Source organism: Molossus molossus, unplaced genomic scaffold, assembly GCF_014108415.1.
Source record: "Molossus molossus isolate mMolMol1 unplaced genomic scaffold, mMolMol1.p scaffold_m16_p_9, whole genome shotgun sequence".
Classification (NCBI taxonomy): domain Eukaryota; kingdom Metazoa; phylum Chordata; class Mammalia; order Chiroptera; family Molossidae; genus Molossus; species Molossus molossus.
Window position 1 is genome coordinate 53,841,998 of NW_023425403.1, and position 25,775 is coordinate 53,867,772.

Sequence of the window (25,775 nt, forward strand, 5' to 3'; positions counted from 1 at the left end):
GTGGTGTATCACATTTATTGATTAGGAATATTGTACCAGCCTTGAATCCCTGCGATGAATCCCACTTGGTCATGGTAAATATTTTTTTTTTTTATGTATTGCTGGATCCGATTTGCTAGTATTTTGTTCAGGATTTTGGCATCTATGTTCATCAGGGATATTGGCCTGTTGTTTTCTTTCTTTGTAGTGTCTTTTTCTGGTTTTGAAATAAGAATTATGCTGGCCTCATAAAATGAGTTTGGAAGTCTTCCTTCTTCTTGAATTTTTTGAAATAGTTTGAGGAGAATGGGTATTAGTTCTTTAAATCTTTGGTAAAATTCCCTTGTGAAGCCATCCGGGCGTGGGCTTTTGTTTGCTGGGAGAGTCTTGATTACCTCTTAAATTTCTTTTGTTGTTATTGTTTTGTTCAATTTTTCTATCTCTTCCTGGTTCAGTTTTGGGAGAATACGTGTTTGTAGAAATTTGTCCATTTTGCTTAGATTGTCGAATTTGTTGCCGTATAATTGTTCATAGTAGTTGTTAACGATCCTTTTTATTTCTGTGGTGTCAATTATTATTTCTCCTCTTTCATTTCCGAGTTTGTGTATTTAGGTTATCTCTCTTTGTTTTTTTGGTGAGTCTAGCTAAGGGTCCATCAATCTTGTTTATCTTTTCAAAGAACCAGCTGTTTGTTTCATTGATCCTTAGAGTTGTTTTTTTGGTCTCTATGTCGTTTATTTCTGCTCTGATCTTTTCTATTTCCTTCCTTCTACTTGCTCTGGGGTTTTCTTTTTGTTTGCTTTCTAGTTCTTTAAGTTGTGAGGTTAGATAGTCTATTAGCAATTTTTTCTTGTTTCTTGAGGTAGGCCTGTAGTGCTATGAACTTTCCTCTCAGAACTGCATTCGCTGCATCCCATAGATTCTGTGTTCTTGTGTGTTAATTTTCATTGGTTTCCAGGAAGTTTTTCATTTCTTCCTTGATCTCCATGGTAACCCATTCATTGTTCAATAACATGCTTTTTAGCCTCTATGTGTTCAAATGCCTTTGCATGTTCTTGTTGCAATTGATTTCTAGTTTCATGCCATTGTGGTCTGAGAAGATGCTTGATATGATTTCAATCTTCTTGAACTTGTAGAGACTCGCTTTGTGTCCTAACATGTTGTCTATTTTTAGAATGTCCCATGTGCACTTGAGAAGACTGTGAATTTTGTAGTTTTGGAGTGTAATTCTCTGTAGATTATCTATGAAATCCATTTGATCTAGTGCTTCATTTAGAGTCTGTGTTTCCTTGTTAATTTTTTGTCTAGATGATCTATCCAATGATGTCAGTGAGGTGTTGAAGTCCCCTGCTATGATTGTATTGCTGTTGATTTCTCCTTTGAAGTCCTCCAGAACATTTTTTTTTTTTTTTTATCCTCACCCGAGGACATTTTTCCATTTTTTGCACAGATAGAGTGGGAGGGAGAGAGAGGAAGAGAGAGAGAGAGAAACATCGACGTGAAAGGGACACATCGACTGGCTGCCACCCGCATGACCCAACCAGGGCCGGGGACAAACTGCAACCGAGGTACATGCGCTTTGCGGGAACTGAACCCGGGTCTCTCCGGACCGCAGGCCGATGCGCTAACTGCTGAGCAAACCGGCCAGGGCCTCCAGAACATTTTTAATATACGTTGGTGCTCCTATATTGGGTGTATATATGTTTACCAAAGTTATAACTTCTTGTCGGATAGATCCTTTCAATATTATGTAGTGACCTTCTTTGTCTCTAGTTATGGTCTTCATTTTGAAATCTACTTTATCAGATATGAGTATTGCTAGTCCAGCTTGTTTTTTCCCTTTCCATTTGATTGAAAGATTTTTGTCCATCTCTTCACTTTCAACCTATGTGAATCTTTTGTTTTGAGGTGGGTCTCTTCTAAACAACATATATGTGAGTCATGCTTTTTTATCCAGTCACATACTCTGTGCCTTTTTATTGGAGCATTCAAACCGTTTACACTTAAGGTGATAAATGATAGGTCCTTATTTATTGCCATTTTTATTTAGTGTGGTTCCATTTTTCTTCTTATTTCTTCTACTAATTACAGCAGTCCTTTTAGCATATCTTGCAATGCTGGTTTAATGTTAATATAGTCCCTTAGCCTTTTTGTCTGGAAAGCTATTTGTTTGACCTAATTTGAATTATAGCCTTGCTGGATAGAGTAGTCTTGGATTCAGATCCTTGTTTTTCATGGCCTTGATTTCTTCATGCCACTCCTTTCTGGCCTGTAGTGTTTCTGTTGAGAAGTCAGCTGAGAGCCTTATGGGGTTTCCTGTGTAGGTAACCAGTTGCTTATCTCTTGATGCCTTTAGGATTCTCTCTTTGCCTTTAATTTTTGGCATTTTAATTACTATGTGTCTTGGTGTGGGCCTGTTTGGGTTCTTCTTACTTGGGGCTCTCTGTGCTTCTTGAACTTGAATGCCTTCTTCCTTCACCAAGTTAGGAAAGTTTTCTGTCACTATTTCTTCAAATATATTCTTTTTTTTTTTTTTTTTAATTCTCACCTGAGGACTTTTTTTTTCTTTCCATTTTTTGTTCAGATAGAGTTGGGGGAGAAAGAGGAAGAAAGAGAGAGAGAGAGAGAGAGAGACATCGACATTTAAGGGACACATTGAGTGGCTGCCACCCGCACAACCAACCAGCGCCGGGGACAAACTGCAACCTAGGTACATGCCCTTAGTGGGAACCGAAACCGGGTCTCTCTGGACCACTGGCTGACGCTCTAATTGCTGACCCAAATCGTCCAGGGCTCAAATATTCTTTGACTCTTGCCCATTTTCTTCCTCTTTGGAGACTCTTATGATGTGAATGTTATTATGTTTCCAGTTGTCCCATAGTTCTCTTAAGCTGTCTTCCTGTTTTTAATTGTTTTGCCTTTTTGGTTTTCTGATTGGTTGATTTTTTTTTTTTTTTTACCCTGTCCTCTAATTCACTGATCCGGTCCTCAGCTTCCTCTACTGTGCTGGTTAGTCCTTCCAATGTGTTCTTAATTTTTGCTACATCATTCTTCATTTCCACTTGGTTGGTTTTCAGTGTTTCTATATCTGTACTCATGGTGCTGATGTCCTTACTCATGCTGTTGAGTTTCCTCAAGATCATGGCTCTGAACTCTACCTCTGATAATTTACTTAACTGCATTTCATTTATCTCATCTTTGATAGAGTTCTCTTGTTCTTTCATTTGGGATTTGCTTTTTTGTTTCACCATTTTGACTATCTCAGTGGATTTTGGAGCCTGCCAAATATTTCCTGTGGGTGTTGTTGTTCTGCTGGGTTGGATGGGTCTGGGCGAGCCCACATTAAACACCACTGTCAAGTCTGACTTTCCTGGGTATATTTGCAAGCGCACGAAAGGTTCAGTTATCCTCTAGCTTTTTCCTGATCGCTAGTAGTCTCAATTACTCAGTGCCTTGGAATGCAGCCTTGGTGTTCTGCATAAGAGGATTTCCAGAGGGTGGAATAGATGTTGGTTGTTAATGAGCCTCAGTTTGAATTTCTTTGCCTCATCTGGGAAAGGTTGAATCTCCGGGGGGTTAGGGGGGCTACTGCTTTTCCACACATCTCTGGGAAGGAGCACACTGGCCACCTTCCTTTGTGGCCGCAACTCAGCAAAAACTCTGAGTGCTCTCCAAACCCCAGGTGTCCCCACAGAGTTCCAGCCCAGTCTGCCCTCCCTCTGCTATAGCCCCCAGGTTAGTGGCTGTGGCTATTTTAGTTCTCTGTCCTGGCTCTCTGTGCTTGGAGCAGGCTTGGTCTTCATTCCCCAAGGGCACTGCTCACAGCTAAGACAGCTCCTGTCCATTGGCTCACAGCCCGCTACCCTCTTGCGCCTCTGCAGATCCTACCAGTGTCCCTGGTTATATGGTCCTGTCCTGCTGCTTTACTGTTGTTTTTTTTCTGAGCATTTGTCTTTATTTTAGTTGTAATTCCTGTTTGGTCCTGGGAGATTGTCTGTATAGTTTCTCTTCCCTCTGCCTTCATTTTCACATCTTGTCCTTGACCTTTTTAATGTTGCATCAGTGCTCAGCCCTTGTGAGTCTCCTTTGTGCTATCTATGCTCACACCATAGCTTACTTTATTCAGTTTCACAGATGGATGTACCTTCTCTATGCTGATGATTCCTCAAATGATATTTCCAAACTATTTTTTTCCCTAAGCTTCTGACTGGCACATCAATTTTTTACTATGTCGTAAACAGAGGCCCTAAGTTTCATAGATCTGCTTTTCCTCTCATCATTTTTCCTTGTAGAATATGTACCCATATTCTTATAGGTGTTAAGGTCCCAAAACTTGAGGTCCACTCTGAATGTTCCATTTTATTATCCCCAGTGTCTCATTCCAATTTCTCAATACATCCTGGCAGTTTCAAATATACAGAATTCAAGAACTTTTCACCATCTCAGGTCACCATCATCTCTCACCCAAGTGCTATAATACATCCATAGCCTCCACTTGAGGCTCCTTGCTTCCGCCATCGCCCCTTGCAGTCTTCTTAAAAAGGCAACCAGAACAATTCAAATAAAATGCTATTCTTCTGCTCAAATGATTAGACTTCCTAACTCATTCATAGTAAAATCCCAAATTGTGTAACTATAAAGCCTGCGCAGTGGAGGACCTCCTTACCTCTCCCGTATCCTTTTCTCGCTACCATCCTACCAGTCACCATGTACAGCAACCTCCTTGATGAGCACCTCATGTGAGAATTTCCGGAATTCACTTACTGACACCCCACATATCAACATGATGACTACCTTCGCTTTCTTTAGGTTTTATTTAAAACACATTTTACCAAAGATACCATTTTGGTTACCCTCTTTAAAACCCTGTCCATGCTCCTTCCCCGTTCCCTGGTTTACTTATTTCTCAGTAATGATCACTGTTTAACCTATGAAAGCATTGTATATGCACACTTGTTTATTGTCCCTGCTTCTTTATAAACTGTTCGAAGGCTGGGCTTTTGTCTGCTTTTTCACTACTGTATCTCCGGTGCCTAGGACAAACCCCAGCAGACAGAAGAGGCACAATACGTATTCTGGAATGTTTGACTTCAGTAATTAGACAATACAACACATTTTACAGACAGTATGAATATTACATTTTGTAATCAATTATAACACCATCAGCTATGGTTCTAAATTACTCTACACTAAAATATTTTTTAAATATAAAAACATACTTTTGGTCCACTGTGTTGAATTTAGATAACCAAATTATCCTGAATATATAATAAGTATTTTTAATTTACTCTTTTACATTTTTTGTAAACCATTTTGCGACCTAAAGGCAATAATGATAGGGCTAAAATACAAAGTTACAAACTGAAAAAAAAAAAAGAAAAACTTTAAAAAGATGAGTGATTGAAAAAAGTATTCCTTTTTATAGTGTTTACTTCAAAAACAGATTTTCATCAAAATTGGTCTTTTTGTGTCCTTATATAGTTTTTATGCCTATTTCTACCCAGCCCTATACTATACAGTATTCCAATCATTCAAGAATGGGACAATTCATTTTCTGTTCATCAATTGTGATTTCTAATAATGGTGTTCCTGCCTTTCTTCATTCAATGATTCTTTATGGGAGAATCACAAAGCAACTTTCTGAAATAGTTAGGTTACCTTCTGAAGTTTTTGGTTTTGTTTTTCTTAAAGTGAACACAATATTCTTTATACGAAGGCAGCGCTGTCTTTTTGTTCTATACATCGCTTTATTTATGCCTTAAAAGTAATAACTCAAAACTAAAATGTTCCAAAGTAAATTAGTTGGTGCAAAATGTATTTTTACTTATACAAAAATGTTTATATAAAAGTTAGCAAAATACTAACTTATCTATGGGATATATCCTCATAGGATATTTCACAGCAGTAAGTATGCATGGATGTAAGTAAGCCTGACATTTAACAAGCTTCCATTTTGTTTTTAATTCTTTTTGCTCTTGAGGTCCACATAGAGATGAGACAACCAACCTAAATGGATTTCACTGTCAAATCAAAATGAGTTGTGTCTGAAATTTTGTTGTGTCTGAGGCAATTTAAATCCCTCTTGGACATCCTACACTTGTCTGGTTTTATCTAAAAGGAAACATGGCAAAAAGGTTAGATTATTTTCCTCACTCAGACGATAGGAGTGAAATAGAGAGAGAGAAGGCTGCATCCTTGAGGGGCTCTGCTTTATTGCTCTGTGGGTCCTTTATATGAAGGCTGAGGGAGGGTGTCTCGGAACCCAAGTGGCTACCAGTTTGCCTTCAGTAGCCAGCCAAGCATTTAGTCTGAAAAGGAGGCCAGGTAGCCCCTGCGGAATTACCAGAGGAAAGCATGTAAGAGTTGAAATGAGAAAAATCTGGGCAATAAATAAAAAAGCATGTGTTCTCAAGGGCAAGTACTCCGAGCAATGCCACCTCAGCAGAAATCTGTTAACTAGGCCAGGCAGAGAATAGTCTTCCTAGTTTAAATGACTCATGCAAATATCTTCCCTATCTCTTCCCTAACCTTCAATTCTGTTGTATATTTATATGTGCAGAAAAAAATTAAGTAAACAGATTTGGGAAACAGATTCAAATTGAGCAGATTTTATACTACATTTTTATAGAGTTTTTGGCTGCAATTCCCTCTACTGGTAAATATTTAATCCTCATGTTGGTATGGACAGGTAATTGATGTTTTTATTTTCAATGTGATCAGTCATCTTACTTTCAGTGTAATTTAAACTATGTAATAATATAACTCAGTTAATACATAGCTTTGAAATAATATTTTAACTCTGTATTTAGATTTTGCAAGAATTGCTGGTTAAATACTCTAATTTTAATTTGCTTATATCTAAGAACACGATATTATGTGTCAGTTGAAGGAAAACAACTCAAGCTTGTCCTATACTTAAGGCCTTTCTCTAATTAATAAAAAATGGAATGCAGCTCTTTCCGCTAATGACATCATCAGCAATAGGTATGTTTTCAAGATGGAAAAAGCAAAAGGTGCATCCTAATTATAATTTTTTCAGTCTCATTTCTCTTTTAACTAGCATGGTGAGGTTCTGGAGACACACCGCATGGGTTCATAGCCTAATGATAATGATTCACATGTATTGAAAAGTTATTAATGCCAGGCACTATATGAAACACTTTATAAATGAATCATGTAATTAAGTTATCACAACAATGCTGAGGTAGGTGCTATTATGATTTTTATTTTATAAACACAGATTTGATCTTAGAAAGGTTAACAAACTTGTTCAGAGCAGTAAATTTAGTAAATGGCATAGCCGGAATTCAAACCCAGGCATCTGAACTCTGGGGTGTATGTTCTGAGTCAGAAAAATGCACTTAGAAAGCCATTGATAAATGTTAGTTTCTATCTACTCACATAGACTTTAAAGTGATTTTTAAAGCAAAGTGTTTTCTTTTTTCTTCAAAGCTTCTTTTAAAAAAAATAAAATGGTACAGATAGAGTTGGAATTCTATTTGGACCTGCTTCTCTCCTTAAATTATGAAAGTCACATTATGTTCTATATGGTGCAATTTTTTCCAGGCCAATTTATTATTATTTTGCTATAGATGTATATAACTACTTATAGTACTTTTTGAAACGAGTGTATTCACCTTGTTTTCTTCACTTATCATTATATTCTCAAGTTTCAACCAAGTTTTTCTATATTTAATTGTAAAAATACATCAAAATTTATCCATTCCACTATTATTGTAAAATTACATTTCTGTATTTTGTTATGGCAACTGATTCCCTAATGAGCCTGCTTGTCACTTCAAGAACACATACGAGAAATATAAGTTTTAGGGATCCGCTGTACAACATAGTGCCTATATTTAAAAATAGATATTATGCACTTAAAATTTTATTAAGACAGCAGACCTCATGTTAAGTGTCTTTACCACGAAAAAAGAAGGGGAGGACATTTTTGGAGGGAAGGGATATGTTTATTACCTTGATTTTAGTGATGGTTTTTCCAGGTGAATACTTGTGTTCAAACTCATCAAATTGTATCTATTAAATATGTGTAGTTTTCTTATATATCCATTATACATAATGTTTTTTAAAAAGAGAACATATGTAAGTTTAGGCAGAGGGTGTAGGTAGTCACTCAATAGATCCTTCTTACAGGAACATTTCTCTAGAGCAGACAGATGAAAGTAAGTTTGGTATGTCAAATAGTATGCATATTTTCCAGTTTACCAGATATTACCTGATTACTCTCTCAAGTGTTAAGGGCATTTTTGAATTGCATTTTCTTCATACCATCACCATCATTTTATATGCTAGTTAGTTTTCTTGCTTAAAAAATCAGTCGTCATAAATGTTGTGACATGATATATAGAGTTTTAATTTACATCTTTCTAATTACTATGAAAGTTGAGGCTTTCTTTTATTAGTTATTCAAGATTCCTTTTCTGTGAATTTATTTATTTATTATTTATTTACTTGAGTCAGAATCTGAAGAGATTAAAGAGAAAGTGTTGAGTGAATAGTTCACTATATGGGTAGTGAGTTTAGGGGCTGGGTTGAAATAAGAGAAATTAATGTGGCATCATCTGCATGTAAGTGGTGTTTACTGCAATATAAACGGCATTTTACAAAGAACGAGGAGGAGGAGAAGAGGGCCAAGGATTAAGCCTTGGGTATTTGAATATTTAGAAATCTCAGAAAAGGAGGAATAACCACTAGAGAAACAGAAAACCGAACTAGACACACAGACACACACAAATGAGGAGAGTATGGTCTTCGAGGAGGCAATAAAGTGATTCAAGGATGAAGGAACAATCTTTTGGGTGAGACAATGCTGAGTGAATAAGAAAGGTGAGAAGCAACAATGGACCACTGGAGTTGTTGGCATTTTGTAGATCACTGCAGTAAAACTAAAATGATGAAATTGATGAGTACAATTTTCTTTTTAATCAGGCAAAACTTATAGGTACCTTTTAATTGACTTCGCTTTACCCATCTTTCTGGTTTTGGGTAGCTTGGTCTTAGATAACTCATAGCTGCCACCATCACTGTGGTTACAAGTTCCTGGCTCGTTTATCAGGGGTCAAGGCCAAAAGGTCTTCTATCAGTTTAAACACCATATGTGGGAAAGATTGCTTCCTATCCGGATACAGAAGGAGCCTGATCATACCTGATGAGATGCACGATGACCCTGACCCCAGCCATTATTTCTGGTTTCAGACAAAATGCCACAATTCAAAGACTGGGGATATCCATTTTCCAGTGGCTTCCCAAAGGTCCAAGTGACATTAAACAAAAATATGGTGAAATTAATGCTCTGTGAGAACCATCATGGCCAAGAAGAAAGAGGAGATACAAGGGAAACCGTAAATAAATCCCGCCCCTTATGTTCCTTTTACTGAGTGGTTCACAGACATGGTGTTTTATTTTTGTTTTGCTGGAGATATTCTATGCAACTGAGTAGTATGTCTCCTTATGAAGCTTCTTGATAATATATAATTTTATATTCGTCTCATTTATTTTTTTCTCCCCTCCTGGCCTGAGATTTCACCTCTCTTAAAAGTATAGCCCTTAAGCTTTTGTTCAGGTTCCATTTTTCAGTAGGCTAAGGCATCTTTCAAAAAGAGCAGAAAAATGAAATGTGAACTTGAAAGATATGTGGGGTCAAGTATTTTTTATTTTATTTGTGCGATGGTGAAGGATATTATACCATCTTTGTGGGCTCATGTAATGATCCAGTTGACACATGAGAAAGTTCATTTGAAGAAACAACATTTTTAAGTATGTGTAAAAGTATGGGGGCTTAGCCTGAGATAGGAGCAGAGAGACTCACGGAAAGTCAATTTCGTGAGTGTACAACTGGAAGGTGGTTTTGTTGGGGGAAGGGTGTGGAAGTTCTCTAATTTTCTATAAACATATTTGATTGTTCTAATCTCCTTAAATAGAATTTGGTTACATCAGATTCCTATTACTCATGTGTAATCTGAAAGTAATTCCCTTTCCAAGAGGAAGTTCATGGACAGAGGTTCTAAACGTTCTCCAGGTATGACACAAAAATTAGAACACTGTTTATGAATCTGTCTTATTTCTGATATTTTTTGTGGGCTATGTAGATATCCCTTTACCAACCTGTCACTATTAACTTTGTAAAATGAGAAACATTTACACTATTGCAATAGAAGGATATGTTCTGATATACATATTGTTAATAGCTAAAAATTACTGATTTGTTTTTCATTTTAAGTGCCTTTATTTCTTTTTCCTCCTCCTTATAATTATGTCTAAGCTAATAGAACACGTTTAGACTTTTATGACTCTTTAGGGTTAATAATCAGATATTTTCCTGAGGCAGAATTTTTAATATTATACTGAGAAGGATATTTAATTATTATATATCATTTATTTAGGTACTGAAAACTATTATTTTAAAAATATTTTTTTTTCTGGCATATGTATTTTTCATATGTATCCAGTGCCAATGAGTAGTCTAAGAGAAGGATGCCGAAGTCCAGAGGTAAGAATAATTATGTTCCGTTGCTTCTGGGTATATTGGAGGCCTCATTTCTCTATGCCAACAGCACTGACATAACCGTGCTTAATGAATGGCTGCAGATACAAAGACACTATATTCTTGCAACATCAGCCCTCTGCTGACATACCTTATCACTGCAATTTGTCTCACCTTTCCTTGTGTGTACTATCTTTCTGAAGTTTTATCTAGTCAACTGCCATAAGCTGCTGTTCTCAAACACATTTTTCAAATCTAATGAGAAAGGTGATTTTGGAAAAGAAAGTTAATGGTCTCTGGTGCTATCTGCTTCTCGCCCTCCAGTCTACACAGCTGCAGCATCAATTGTCTTGAGGTAGATGCAGCTGATCTTCTGTTTACTTGGGAAACTCTGAGAGTCAGTTCAAAGTGTGACACAGCCCTGGAGAGGAAATGTAATAATCATTTGAAAGTCTGGAGAGGGTGAAAAACTAAATGCACCACTGAAAGTATATAGCAATCTACACTTAACTACTAAATGTGGAGGGTAGTGATCGCTCATGTTCATTTGATGAAAGGAAGAAAATGTGGGGGGGAGCTGCCTGGGAGGACATTGTAAATCCCCTTGCTTTGAGTGCAAAGCAGGCATGGACAGACAAATGGACAAGCACATATGTTCCAGCTGACTCATCTCTCTCTCCTCCCCTACTAGGAAACAGGATGGAGGTTTTAAAAACAGAAAAGAGCACAGTTCAGGTGATGGCCGCTACTCCCTTCTACAGTGGCTCTTTGGTGAGAGGTCTCAGAGGTAAAGTGCTATTTTTAAGCAGACACAGAAAATCATACATACATCTCTTCTCTATGAAAAATCATTAATAAAATGGTTTTCCCAAAACAGACATTTGGGCACTTCACTTTCGCAGAAGCAATCCTATTGTCAAGTACATTTCAGCTCTCGGGTGTTTGTGATTTGTGTCTGTTTTCTCATCAGGGATTGGGTGGAAAGGTGGCCGCCTGTGCAGATTTATTTATTTTTTTAAATTTATTTTTCTCCTGCTGATCGGTATGAACCATTTCGGCAGCATTCAGTTCCTCGACCTGACAGTATACCTTGCCACTCGCCCTGCTTGGCAGCCCTGACTTTTTTCTTTTGATGCTACCAAAGTCAACGTGGGTGTGAGGCCAGCACCCAAGCCCCCAGAGAGGGCGGAGAGTCACTGCAGGGAGGCCCATTCTGTCTGCTTATCTCAGCGAAGAACCCACGCAGCACCCTCCCCTCGGGCAGCCCTGTGAGGGAGGGGCATGCGTGTCCCTGTGCTGCTCTTCACAGCCAGAACTCCTCAGTGAGACACAATACCGGAGCCTTCCTCTTAGATGCTTTATTTCCATGCCTTCATTCTCCTTTGTCACTTCTCTTTAATATTATCACCAAACTCAAAGAAAAGTTAATAGTTTTATTTGTCCTTCCAAGTGTTCCCAAGGGTCAGGTAAACAATGACTGAATCCTCCCACAAGGCAGTGAAGCAGATATTGGCGTGTGGTTTATACTCTGGAAGCACATTATTTTCTAGAGAGCCAGGGTCTCTGTTATTCAGGATTTGAGTGTGTGTCCACTCGGTTAGAACTTGTTATTTTCCTGGAGACAAAAGCATGGTGGTGGTGAGAAGTCTGGGGCGTATAGATATATAGATATAGATAGATCGATCAATCGATAGATAGATAGATATAGATATATAGATACATTTTAGATTAATGATTACATCCTTAAGTGGATCCCTGCATAAATATAGCAGTAGAATTTAAGGAGGCTTTTTAATACTTGACAAATAGTGATAGACTCTATGAGAAAACTTGGCCAATCAATACAAAAATGAGTTGTTTCTGAAAGAGTCTGTGAGCTATCGTTCTTTCTGGCTGGGGACAGGCACTGGCTACTCGTTATCATCCATGTTGCCATCTCCGGGCAGCACACTTTTCTCTCTGAGACATGAGGCTCAAGCTCTGTGATCAGATGACTATCTACAGATCACACATTTGCATTAAATAAACTTACACATGGTATTTAGAATGTGTAAAGGTAGGCATAAGCAAAAATATACTTCAAAGGTTTGGAAACTGCTATACTTTCAAACTTGTAATAAAATCTAACAGAGTATTTAACCCAGAGCAATGTTCTTAGTTTCCTTTTTTCATTCTAAATATAAAACATGTACAAACAGCAAAGGGCTCTGGGGCTGTGCATATGAAAGTTGGATAGGAATTATCCAGAAATTTTTTATTTTTTTAAATAGTTTTTTTCTTTATTGATTTAAAATAGAGAGGAAGGGAGAAAGAGAGATAGAAACATTGATGAGAGAAAACATAGATTTGCGCCTCCTGCATGCCCCCCGCTGGGGAATAGGCCCACAACCTGGGCATGTGCCCTGACCAGGGAATCAAACTGGTGACCTCTGATGCAAGGGTCAACAACGCTCAACCACTGAGCTACCCCGGCCGGGCAGAAATTTCTCATTTCTTTGGAAACTTTATTCTGCTTTTGAATGCGTACTAGATATTCCACAGTATCAGGCAAAGGCCTTAATCTTACTTTGTCCCAAATAAACATCATTAGACTCGGAAGAAGAAAGTGTCCAGTTTCTGGCTCAACACTTGCTGAAGGCCCCCTCACTCCCCCCGCCCCCCGACATCTTACCAGGGTGCCTTAAAGAGTTAGGAGCAGAGGTTTGGAGTGAAATGCCTTGAGTTCAAGTTTAGCCCTAGCTCTTTTCTTAGATCAGGTTCCCCAGAGGCAGGTCATGTGATGATGACTCATGAACAAGTGATTCATTGAAGAATCTCTTTCAAGAAATTCAGCAAGGGAGTGAGGAGGAAAGCAAGGACGACGAGGAAGAGGAAAAAGGCCATCTTCGTGGGAGCTCAGATCAACTCCCAGTAATTCCCACAGAGACCTCTAAAGCATAGCAAAAGTACCTTAGAATGCGTCTTTGAACCAAGCAGTGGTTATCGTCATTTAACCTTCTGATTGGACTGCTCTGTTTTGGTTAGTAGAGAATTTTTAGAATCAAGTCTTGCATGCCTGAGAGAGTCAGCTTCCTTCTGAAACCCATCTGAGGGCTCTCGGGCCCTTACACCTTGAACTCACAAAGATTCAGCGCTCTGAACCCAGGACCTCTATCTGAGCTTTTAATTTAGGTGTGCTTTCTGCTTTATTGGCCAATTTTATTCAGGAGCGACGTTTACTCTGCTCAATCTGCTTCATCACAACTACCTCCTTACTCCTTGTGCTTCCACCTCCGCAGTTTTAGACCCTGTACTGGGTCAGCATAAGACTCTCTGTGCAGCTAAATCACATCAAGTTCTTTCTTCGAGGGTCACAGAAAATTATGCTTTCTCTGTGACAAGGTCCCACAGTCCTGAATCATAGGATGATCTTTTCTTCCCTTTACCTTGAAATTTTATCTTGTTGCTTTGTAGCATTAAATTTTATTTTTTGTACTTCTCCTTTATTCACTGATTTATACTTTTTTTTTGAGAGCAGGGACTATGGAGTTGTTAATTTATTTTTCAGCCCCTCAGTCACTTGCTTTGTGTATGCTTGTAGGTCCTTGGTAAATATCATTGTGTGGATAAAAAATAAAATAAAATAAAGAGTGATTCTCCAAATAGACTGAGTATACAAAATATGAGAAAGATGGTAAATTCTTGAGCTAGCTGATGATACATTTCTTGACTGAAAGGTCACATGGTTTTGAGGCAAAAATTGTAATCCAGCCAAATAGGCCAGGATTCAGTTTGCTTTGCCCATGTTGCAGTTTTTAAAATGTGGGCAGCATCCCCAAGATTGATGAACTACATAGGGAGATACGGTAAGATGTTGGGTGGCTCCACTGACAAAGCCGATTCAGGCTACAGGTGGGTATCGTTATATGTTTAAAGCAAACGGGTTTATAGTCTTCAGTTACGATTCTCCAACTTTTATAATTTTGCTATTTTTCTGCTTCTTTATAGTCAGCCTAGATAAGATGGACTACTCAATTTCATTCCACACGCTGCCTAACAAATCCAATATCAATTTTTCTTATTTTAGGACAAACTTAAATGGTCAATTTATGCTGATTAGCAGAGATACAGGTTTTAATATCAGTATAAATGTGGAGGGCCCTGGCAAGTCTGCTGTTAGTGCTTTTTGTCACACAGCTGAGCCATTTGTTTGTTTTAAAGATGTCTAGTTTCCTGACATAATAGTCAACAAAATGACTTGAGATTTTATTCAGTGTAATTTCATTACTTTAGGCAATGTATATTTTAGCCAGGCTATTCTAATTTTCTTCTTTTTGTTTTTTACTGATTGTATGGTCTAATTATTTAAACATTTCTTTGAATTCTGTTCTCATTTTAGATTTATCAACATTTTTCAATCATTAACTCAAGTATTAATTAGCTATTGCCACAATAATGATGTGTAATGTGAGTGACTTAAGGCAATAACATTTATTTCATGATCTTGAATCTGCAAGTCAGCTGAGTCATAGCTGATCTAGGCTGAGATCTGCTTAGGCTGACAATGCTGTAGGTTACAGGTCACTTGGACTTGCCTACAAGTTTCAGCTGGGCTCAAATTTCTGTCTTTCTTTCTTTCTCTTTCTCTCTCCCTCCCTCCCTCTTTCTCTCTCTCTCCCTTCCTTCCTTCCTTCCTTCCTTCCTTCCTTCCTTCCTTCCTTCCTTCCTTCCTTCCTTCCTTCCTTCCTTCCTTCATCTATCAGAATTTTGTCACCTCTCAGCTCTCTTCTTATGCATCCTATGACCTTCTAATGGACACAGCACTGGCTTCACTACTTTGATAAATTTATTTTTGTAAATTAAAAGTATAGCATATAATGTAGGCCTTTAATATCAACCAGATATTAAAGTAATAAAAGAATCCATAATAACCTATGTCTTTTTTCAGTGTCAAGAGCAGGAGACATGTCAACATAAATTTGAACTAGAAATCCTACAGCCACCTTGAAGGAATTTTGACCCCACCTGGTCACTTTTGAATGACATTGCCTTTAATGCTTGTTTTAAGACAGCATTTTTGAATCCTGTTTCAGAGACCTTGAAGCAGAATACTTTATACAAGAAAAACTTGCAATATTTGCTTATTTATTTTAAGGATTAAAATTATTAAAGAAATAAACACATTGTTTCATTCAGAGGTAAACCTAAAGGCCCTTGGAAATGTCTCATATTTCTATACAACTCGATGACATATTGCCTGGAAGATGTATTGCCCTAATGTTACTAAGTCCAGTTTTCTTCTAGACCATTTACCCAATACAGTACTGTTTCTCATGAAACTTGTGAATAATCTATGCCTCTAAATTCCACAATTTCAACTCTATAGTCAGTTGGATAGATGCAACTAAATTGACTCCTTAGATATTGATCAAATGTTGCAACTTTTCAGTATATTTCTTCTTTTGGAAATGTCTTATAACATATAGAGTCTGGCTACATAATGTTATGTTTAAGCCAATGTCAGTTTAAAACAAATATTTTAACAGAGGTTGCAATCACTGGCCCATACAGTACTATTTCAAGCAAATATAACTGTATTCATCTGTGGATCATTAGCTACATTTCCAACTTTTTATATGGCCTACATAATATAATTCCTGTTTAGCAAGAGAACAAATGACTCAGACAGTTGCATGTGTGTTCTTCCTGAAACCACACATACTAAGCTAAGAAGCAGAGCTGTGCAATCTCAATCATCCTTCAACTACTTATTATGTGTAATTTCTCTTGAGGCCGTCTCTTATAACTAAATCTTTCACAATCTCTCCCAAACCATATCTCCTATTGCCACTTGGCATTAAATTTCTACTATGACCACCTGGGATATTCTCTCCCTGCTTTCTAGATGTTCCATTTTCTCTGACTAGTCATATATTATCCATGTTCAAATTCATGTGAAATGCAGCCTAATTCTTGAAGTTTTCTTTGTTCATATTAGTCCTCCATGACCACTGCTCATTTGACCTTCCCTGGCAACACATGTCTCTCTGGTCTTTTCCATTACTAACTGTGTTGCAATGGTTGTTTTCTTTCATTTTTGTAACTCCTGGAGCAAACGCTTCATTTAGTGTAACGTGTGTGTATCCATCACAGCATCTGACACATTGGTCAATTTTGGTTATTTTACCAAACTATTCCACAAAGAATATCTTTAGTCAGTCTCCAAAAGTGATAATGACACCAATCATTTTTTTGGTATGTTGATGAAATGGTATGTAAACATTTTCTTGAAATATCCTTCTAAATATACATGAGTAACCACAGTTCTACATTAAGAGCAAACTCTTTAATCTTCAAATCACAAGGTCCATTGACAAATCCTTACTGGATATTACAAGTCTTTATTGGATATCTCCATTGGATTATACTTCAACTGAAGGGCTAAAACTGAAATAATCTCTTATAATTATCTTCTTCCAGTCCAAGTTGAGGAAATTTCCCTTAATCTACCTGGTAAAGGCCAAGATATTGCCCAGAAAAACAAGCAAACATACAGGTATAATCAAGTCTGTTTGATTCCAGTTTCTGAATAATTTTGAATCTATTCCCTCCTCCTCTGCTGCTACCATCATGTTGACTCCAACCTTGATAAATTTTGAGACTATTTTAACCTCAACCCAAATAAGGTCTCTACCTCCTGTGTTCCTTAGTTCCAGAACATTTTTCACTGACCATCATAGTTTTCCTATACATTAGATATAATCATATAATCATATGTGTTACCAGCTTTATTTTTTCATTGTTATTAGTCCTCACCCAAGGACATTTTCAATGGCTTATTTTTGATAGAGTGGAAGAAAGGGAGGAAGAGGGAGAAAGAAACATCAATGTGAGAGAGACACATCAACTTCTTGCCTTTTGCACGACTCCATCCGGTGCTGAATATTGAACTTGTAACCCAGGCACATGCCCTTGACCAGTAACTAAACCTATGACCCTTTGGTCAATGGGCCCACATTGTAATCACTGAGACAAACCAGCCAGGATGCTAGCTTTAATTTTTTAAATTAATGTGATCTTATTCAGGGTAGACCGTTGTTTAACCTTTTGGCAAAACACTTTGATATTTTTATTAGTTTTCTAGACCTTCTGCAACAAAATAACACAGACTAGGTGACTTTAATGACACCTCCCCCCTCCCCAATTTTAGAAACAAGATCAAGATGCTATCAGGGTTGCTTCCTTCTGAAGTCTCTCTTTAGCTTGCAGATGGTCTCTTTCTATCCATGGCTTCACATGAGCCTTCTTTATTTTTTATTTCCTGGGATAATGCCATATTTAATATTTAAGGGCTTCCTGCCCACAATACAGATAAAAACTAGGACAAGAGAGTGCTGAGGCATGCCTATTTCTTTCAGAGCAACCAATAGCTTTCCTTGATTCACACAGACAAAAGCTTTACTGTAGTCTATAAAACATGAACTAAGCTTCTTCTGAAATTTTTTTTGGATTATTCCAGTATCCAATTTATTCTTAAAATGAGATTTTAAGTGTCTCTGCCTTTTCTGAATCCAGCTTGACATCTGGCACTTCTTGCTCCATATAAGGTAGAATCTTTATTTCATTACCTTGAGCATAACTTCACTTCTGAAGGAAATGAGAGCAATGGTTTTATGTTTACTGCACTTCCTGGCATCTTCTTTCTTAATAATTAGGATATATATTGAACATTTCCAGGCTTATGCCATTGTTTTCTATCCATGTTTGTTGAAATATAATTGTTAGGACTTTGACAGGCTGAGTAGCTTGGAATAATTCTACAGGTACCCTATTACCCCTGGTAATTTATTTTTTCCCAATAGTTTTATGACAGTTTTCACCTCACTTTCTAGAATTACAGGTTCTTCCTCATAGGGATGTTGTTCAGTGGTGTTTGCCATCCCTCTGTCTCTTCTGTATAGATTTTCAGTACTCTGTTTCCACCCTCCCTTTATTTTCTCCTAGTAACACATTCAGCATTCTTAATCCAGGTTTGAATTTCCCTTTTCAGTTCTTTAATCTTTTGGTAGTGATTTCTTTCATCTTTCATCTTGACTTTTCTTTCATTTTTACTTCTGGCAATGTCTTTTTGCATTCTTTCCTAATAATATCTTTAGTTTTAATCCACAGTTTTTCTGGTACTCATCAATTAAGTTTAACAGTGTAGATCTTTTTTATGTAAGGTTAAATTCATTATGCATGTTATGTTATGTTATATTTTGATACTGCAATTCTTTTGGTGCTCTTCTTCATCTTTACTCTCATATTAGATACTATCAATTTGTGGTCAGTATCACAATTTGCTCCTGGTCTTTTTTGGAAAAGAGAATACAGGTTTCCCATCTCTTGGTTACAGTTACATAGTATATTTGATTTCTATATTGGCTATCTGGTGATGTCCATGTGTATAGCTGTCTCTTGGTTGTTCGAAGCATGTGTTTGTGATGGACAAGTTGTTGTCATCACAGAAATCCACAACCAATCTCCTGCTTCATTTCTGACCCATAGTCCAATTTTTTCAATGAAAATTGATTCTGCTTTATTCTCTACTTTTACAATCCAATCACCTATAATTATAGGCATGTCTTGTTTTGGTACATGATCAATTACTTCTTAGATACTTGCATAAGTTTTAATTCATCTACTTCAACTCTATGGTTGGAGCATAGACTTGAAGGATGGTTGTGTTAATAGGTTTTCCTAGAAGTCTGATTGATATTATTCAGTCTGACCTTGCATTATATCCTCTAACTGCCTATGCTACATCTTGCTTCAGTTTTAATGCCAATGACTTTTCTAAGTTTGTCATTTCCAGAGTAGAATACGTCTTAGTTCCCTGACTGGGAATGTCCCCCTCTAGTCCATTTTATTTCACTAACACTAAGAACTGTAATGTTTAGCATTGCATTTCTTGCTCTACAATTTCCAGTTTACCTTGATTCTTGTATCTTGTGGGCCATGAGCTGATTGTATGTGTTGTGCAGCATTGTCTTTTCCTTTCACCTTTTACACATCAGGCACTAAACATGCTTCCAGCTTTGGTCTAGTTGCATCTTTGGCAACGATGCTGCTCATACTCGTTCTCTGCTCTTCCCCATAACAGTGTGAATGCTCTGACCCAGGAGTCTCACCTTTCAGCACTATCTCATATTTCATTTTGGACTATTTCTTCATAGGGTTTTCATGGTGAAACAAAAAGAGGGGGAAAAAAAGAATAAAAAAAGAAAATACAGCATCATACATCACTCTATTTTTCTTACCCTTAATAAAAATCTGAACTTCCTTTGGTATACCAAATTTTATTGTTATATATTATTAAAGAAAACTCATTCTTTTGGTACCACAAAAGATGTGGCCAGTAATTCAATTTTAGATATTAAAAACAATGTTATTAGTCATGGTTTCAATAGTAGCCAGGATTCTCATGTTGTGAGTGAGCAATAAAACACAGTTCACACTGACTTAGGAAAATAATAATTGGATAGCCTTATATTACAATAGAAACTGGAGTAGTAACTTCAAAAACAAGTGGGAAGAGAGAGAAACATGGCAGGTAGAAGCACAGCCAAAGCCAAACCCCAAAATTAGTTCAGTGTGAAAACTGCCACTTTTTCCACTCAACTCTGGCTGTCACAGCTTAACCACAATTTCCACTGCCACATGAATCTTCTACTGATTTCCCAGACACCACTCCCACTAATTATGTCCTCACTTTTGTTTGCATGGCTCCTGCAGCATGCCACTAGATTCTAGTTCAAAACCCTAGACAGATGTGCCTGCTTGGTTGAGCCAGGGTCATCTCCTAACACCTCTTCTAGCAGGGACTGGGCTCGGGAACCTCAAAATGCTCAAAGTGGAGAAGTTCCCAGATATAATGAAAAGACTCAAAGTCCAGGAAGAGAATGATGATGATGATGATGATGATGATGATGATAAAGTTTTGCATCTTTTTTGAAACATTTCCCATAATTTTCAGAAGCTTTATAAAGATTTGTTCTCCAATATTTGTGGAACATGTCAAACCCCTTGAAGGAAAAAGAGGAAATGCAACAAGAAAAATTTGGGGTTTCCTTGGCTTTAAATAGCAAATGTCCTCCATGTTTCCTACCAATGACGTTATTAGACATGTTGGGTAAAACAAAACTAGTATTTCTAGACAATGATTTTTTCCAATGATCCTCATGTATCATTATTTGTTTAGCTTCATTTTGCTGTTTCTTGTCTTTAATTTTTTGTATGTAGATAATAAAAAAATGACTACCAGTTAATAGTGGCTTTATAAAAAATAGTTTGATTCTTTTAGATCTTCCGAGAGCAAGAGGGAAGAGAAGATAGGAAAGGGAGAGAGAAAAAAAAAGAGAGAAACATATCGAACTCTATAACTAATATTGCTCTTTTTAAAAAAATTAGAAAATTTAAAAAAAGATCCAGTTTTTTTTCATTTTTTTTTTTTTTTTTTACAGATAGAGTGGGAGGGAAGAGAGGAAAGAGAGAGAGAGAGAAACATCGACGTGAAGGGACACATCGAGTGGCTGCCACCCGCACGACCAACCAGGGCCGGGGACAAACTGCAACCGAAGTACGTGCCCTTAGCGGGAACCGAACCCGGGTCTCTCCGGACTGCAGGCCGACGCTCTAACCGCTGAGCCAAACTGGCCAGGGCAAAGATCCAGTTTTTAATTTATGTTATGTTATATATTTATATTAAAATTAAATAGGTTTGAAGACATTTTCTCACTCAGGAAATAAACTATAGCTATATTTTTATTTGAGGTTGTCATTTGGAAGCTTGGTTGACATTCTCACAAGGATCATGAAACAGAAATTTTTTCCAATAATACTGAACTAAATTATTTGTGATTTTATATTATCAGGTCTAAAAGAGACAGCAATATATAAATAGTAAATTTATTAAGACATAATTTTTAATTTAATTTTCCCAAATTATAAATAATATGTTGCTGCTTATGTTTATATATTTTTAAATTTGAACTCCACACATTAATTCTGAAATATGTTGATAAGTATAGGTTTGGACAAAATTGAAACACTCAAGCTTACAATGAACCAAATGAAAGTTACCCAGATAAAATTTTGTCACTCTCTGAATTTCAAATAAAACTGCCTAAAAGAATGATATACTTTAAAAATAACTTTATTGAGTTCTTTACAGACACAGACAATAGTGTAGTGAAGGCCGGAGGGGGATGGAAGCAGGGTAGAGGAGGTCAATGGGGGATAAAGGTGGGAGATATTTGTAATACTTTCAATAATAAAGATAACATTTAAATAAAGAAGCATAAAATTAAAATAAATAACTTTATTGAGAAATTCTTAGTTTCAGCTCCAATATGTAAAGAGCTTGGAAGTTATCACTCCTGACCTTATAACGGGGGTGGGGTGGGGGGGTGCACAAACTGAAAATGAACTTTCCTTGGCTCATAGGAGAGGTGATTTTTAGGTTGACCACCACCCTGAACTCTGCATAGATGGTCGAATCCAAAGTCACAACTGGGGTCCTGGTAGTTGAAGTAGATGCTGCTCCTGAGGTGATAAACTGGTAGAAACATTTAAATGATGATTTTTTTTCTTTACTGATTTTAGAGAGAGAAGAAGGAAGACATAGAGAGAGAGAAAGAATCATAGATGAGAGAGAACATCAATTGGCTGCCTCCTGCATGCCCCCCACTGGGGATTGGGCCCACAACTTGAGCATGTGCCATGACCAGGTATTGAACTGGCAACCTCTTGGTGCCTGGATTGACACTCAACCAGTGAGCCACACCAGCTGCGCTAAATTACAATGTTGAATTATTTATGGAGGCTCAGTGGGGGCTGGCACGAGAATGAGAAACTCATTGAAGGGCGCCTATACTTGCATAGGTTTAACATTCACGAATCTCACCAGGTTTTAGTGGTGAAGAACCAAAACAGATCCCCACATGGTTCTGGTATGAAAGGTTCAAAGTAACCACAGGGAAATATGGTCAGAGTAGTCTCCATAAAAACAGACAATTTGTCAGGAGAAGGAACTTTCCCAGAACCCCATCTCCTCAGGGAAGTGCAGTCCCTCATCCACCTCTCTCTCCCTGTAGCCTTCTTGTCTCACCCAAGGGAGCAAGGAGGCATGAGCACCAATCCCAGAACAGAGAACATGTGTGCATCCCATTAAAGCATAGCGGCTGAGAGCAACCACAGCAGCGACAGTCAGACCTGCGTCTGGAGTAATTAATATTTTTTTAAAAGAGTCACCATATTTGATTCCAACATTTCAGAGAGAAACAATTACAGTGAAAACATAGAATACCTTCATATGCTCACTAAAAGAAAAATATTTTAAACAAACTTCAAGTTTTTGCCCAAAATTCAATTTGTGGGGGAGAGAAAGAAAAAAAAAGGGGTTTCTTGCTTTGGTCCCAAATGTGTACAGGTGTTTACAATGAATGGTTTTCTGTGGAGCAGAAGCAAAATATATAAATCTCTGGGAAAGTGAAGACATTCTAATTCTTGGCCTAGTGTGCTAGTGTGGAGGGTTTAGCGTCCACACAGATGAGTATTCTGCAATTGTTTACTTTGACAATGGCTTATGTCACTAGAAGCATCAATATTGAAATATCACACCTCATTCTAGGAAGCTCTGGAAAATAATGTGAACAGCCATTTTATTATGAAAATAACAGCTTGTCATGCGCAAGTCCCTGTGCTGAGGACTGAGAGCTTTCCACACATGATTTTATCAAAATTTCACAGAATACACATAGACACCAGTTTTATTCCCAATTCACCGAGGAGAGAACTGACATCACATAGGTTGATTGTACAGGGACATTCTTTTATTAGGAGGAAGGGCCTAGATTCAACTCTGGTCTCTGACTCTATGGAATGTACTCAAAATTTACATAGGCAATATAAAGATAATGCAATATAGGAAGAGTTTAGATAGGTCTGTGGTTTAATTTTGGCTTAGTGGAAATATGTATGTAAGTTTATATTTGTGCAAATGTACAATTAGAAAGACATTTTCAGGTTAGAATTCTTGTCACTAATTGCTTATAATTTATATCCTAATAATATATATGCAAATAAGAACTTTCTACTGATCAAGTAGAAAGAAGCAATTGATGCATTTTAACCCCCTCTTCCTGAAAAGAAAACTTATTGCTAATATTCTTCAATTAATTTATTTTTGCTACAGATGTTTCTCCAGATTTTTAATAGACTTGTGGACCAATGATAAAACAGTCAGCAAGATTTGTACTATTTTAAGTTAACTGAATATGATGAGAAAATAATGTTTTGTTTGTATGTTTTAGAAGACTCAAGCCATAATGTTTTACAACCAAAATAAAGGTTATAGAACTACAAAATAGAATAATATTTTTTCTAGGAGAAAAATGTCAGTGTGCACACACATGTGTGTTTGTTTGGACATTACTAATTCTGATCTATAGTATTATAATAGTAAGAAGAAGATATTGTTCTCCTTTTCTTAGCATAAAAGATAATTTACTCCAAAATATCCAATATTAATGTGCTTCAACATCTTAAAAGCTCACAGTAAAATATATTTTAAACTACTTTCATGTTTTCAGTGGATAGCATTAATAGATTTGTGGTAGTTTTAAGAGGCATTGGCTAGATCTTTGGATACATGTACTTGAAAAAGAGAGGGCTTTCCTTTTTAATATTATATTAGCAAACTATGTATAAATAATTGCCCATTTTGAAATAATTTATAAAATATTGTGTTAAAATAGAACCCAAGCCTATATCCAAAGTTATTTTAAAAACCACCTTAGCCCAGCTGGTGTGACTCAGTGGTTGAGCATTGACCCATGTAGCAAGAGGTTGCTGGTTCGATTCCTGGTCAGGGCACATGCCCAGGTTGTGGACCTGATCCCCAGTGGGGATCATGCAGGAGGCAGCTAGTTGATGTTCTCTCTCATCCGTGTTTCTATCTCTTTGTCCCTCTCTCTCTAAAATCAATAAAGAAAAAAAAAAAAACCTTAAATATTTTCTGTTGTCTGTCAGAAGATCACAGACACAGAACAAAATTTTAATAAAAAAATGTTCAAGTTCTCTTTCCTCTTCCACCCTCCCACACTCTACTCCATTCAGCAAAACAGTGAGATCCCTTTCAACTCCCAGCCCTCAATGCCTCTCTAAAGCACAGCAGTGTTGCTTTTATGTTTACCCACAGTTCCAATTTCTGTATCTTTTCTTTTCTAGGAGTAATTCTCTGCCTTTTCAAACAAAATCAATCAATTTGTGTTTGGCTTCTTTAATTTCCACCCTTCCACCCCCCACTCTCCAATTTTGCCAATCTGCACATGAGAACCTGAATAAAACTGGCAAAAATAGAATTATCTTTAATGGGGAATGAAAGGGGAGAGGCTATGAAACTCATATGTTAATGTTTTTCCTGTCACACTAGATTTCATTTTTTAAACCTTTGTAACGCTGCCCTCTTAAATTGCTAAGTTGGTATCTGTCTGCCTTCTGGGCCAAAATACTGAGCCCTGCAAAGTCAGGGCCTTACATCATCCCAGAACAGTGTGGGGCTCTCCCCAGGGGGACTGAGAAACAGGCTTGCCTTTGAAAGATAAACTGAGCTCAGACGCTTTCTGAACTTCTTATTTGGTTTTGATCCAGGTATGCCAGTAGAGAATGTGTCTAGGAACCTTGGAAATGTAAGGATGTACTTATGTCTCTACAAATATTCAAATGTGTGCATCAGGTGTTAAGGAATTCCTCAGCAACTGCTGCTCTGTCACTCAGGGGCTGAGAGACAGCTACAGAAATGTGGAGAGAAAGCAAAAATCACATAACTCACATCTGCCTGCATGTTGCTCATACTATTTCATCTCTACTTGCCAACTTTCTATACGTTATATGGCTTAAAGTACAGGTAAATATTTATTGTAGAGTGGTAAGTGAATAATTAGTATAATACTATCGGAATCAATAACCATTTGCTTGAAATTTTTCATGAATCACAATAGTCCCCGGCATCTGTTCAATGATTTATATTAAATTACTCTTCAGATGCAATGGAATTAATTTAGCAATTTGTATTTTATAACAAAACCTGCAGGGTAGAGTTTGCTCATTCGAAAGTTGTCTAATTTTTTGTTTCCACTAACTTTGACATTTATATAAATATGGAAAAAATATGGTGTGGATTTCTCTTAAATTAAAGCAGATTGGGTCTAAAACTGAGGGTTCCACTCTTAATTGCTAGTTAACTCTATCTATGCAATCCCTCAACAATCGT